Source organism: Salvelinus sp. IW2-2015, unplaced genomic scaffold, assembly GCF_002910315.2.
Source record: "Salvelinus sp. IW2-2015 unplaced genomic scaffold, ASM291031v2 Un_scaffold2735, whole genome shotgun sequence".
In the NCBI taxonomy this organism is placed as follows: Eukaryota; Metazoa; Chordata; class Actinopteri; order Salmoniformes; family Salmonidae; genus Salvelinus; species Salvelinus sp. IW2-2015.
This window is the reverse complement of record NW_019944039.1, coordinates 1,751-3,019: the sequence shown is the minus strand read 5'-3', so window position 1 is coordinate 3,019 and position 1,269 is coordinate 1,751. Positions and strand designations below refer to the sequence as shown.

The window sequence follows — 1,269 nt, the reverse complement described above, 5'->3', positions numbered from 1 at the left end:
CTACTGTCGTCCTCTCCTCTTTTCTCCTCTTCCTCTCCTCTCTTCTCCTCCTTCTCTCCTCTTCTTTCCTCTGCTACCCCTCTCTCCTCTCCTTTCATCACCTCTCAACCTCCTCTTCTCCTCCTCCTCCTCTCCTCTCCTTTCATCTTCTCTCAACCTCCTCTCCTCCTCTCTTCCCCCTCTCTCCTCATCCTCTCAACCTCCTCTCCCCTCCTTGCCTCTTCTCTTCTGTGTTGATGTCTGGTGACTGCTGACTTCCATTATACCAGCTACTGAAATATATTGTCTTGTTTTCCACTTCACCACGCATTCCACATTAAGAGCCACAGAAACAAATAAACACGTCATTGAGTACAGAAAAAAGATACATTTATTTATAGTGAATTCTCTGTTCCATGTTATCTGTTCTCTGTTCCAGTGGGGAACAGGTCCTGACTGTAACAACAGGAGGTTTGAGGTCTTATTGTGATGTCTCTGGAGTAAACCTTTTGGCCTTCTGTATCTTTCAGCTGCCCCTCTCTGTAAGTATAGTCAATACTCTATCTCTGGAGTAAACCTTTTGGCCTTCTGTCGCTTTCAGCTGCCCCTCTCTGTAAGTATGTCAATACTCTATCTCTGGAGTAAACCTTTTGGCCTTCTGTCGCTTTCAGCTGCCCCTCTCTGTAAGTATAGTCAATACTCTATCTCTGGAGAAACCTTTTGGCAATACTTCGGTCTCTCTACTGTAGCTCTTAATGGAACATAACATATCTAGCATTACTGTAAATCTATGGCCTAAACTCTAACTGCCAGCGGAATATTCATGGGCTATACTGTAGCTACATGTACCAAACAATCACCTGCCCCTTTATATGGCATACTATAGCTTCTACGGCATTCACGTAGATACAAACAATCAATTGCTCTTCTGTATATTATGCGGCCTGCTACTGTCTGTTTCTCTAGTATGTGGCCTAAGATCTATGGCCAAACTGTAGTGTTTTATACGATCAGATTCCCCCTCTATGGCCAAACTTGTAGTTTTATACGATAGCTTCCCCTCTATGGCCTTAACTACAGATCTATGGCAGTCAGCTGCCCCTCTATGGCCTTACTACAGAATCTATGGAGTCAGCTTCCCCTCTATGGCCTTACTAGATCTATGCAGGCAGCTTCCCCCTCTATGGCCTTACTACAGATCTATGCAAGCAGCTTCCCCTCTATTGGCCTTACTACAAGATCTATGCAGGCAAGCTCCCCCTCTATGGCCATACACGATCTATGGCAGTC

At 45.0% G+C, this 1,269-nt stretch overlaps 1 long non-coding RNA gene across 1 annotated transcript; it reads right to left on the bottom strand.

Annotated features, from left to right (window-relative positions):
* Positions 1 to 352: 352 nt before the first annotated feature.
* On the bottom strand, positions 353 to 913 carry LOC112074644 (uncharacterized). Its single transcript, XR_002894799.2, has 2 exons — positions 697 to 913; positions 353 to 626 (listed from the first exon to the last, which is right to left on the bottom strand). It is a non-coding gene; the product is annotated as an uncharacterized lncRNA (long non-coding RNA).
* Between the last annotated feature and the right edge of the window lie 356 nt (positions 914 to 1,269).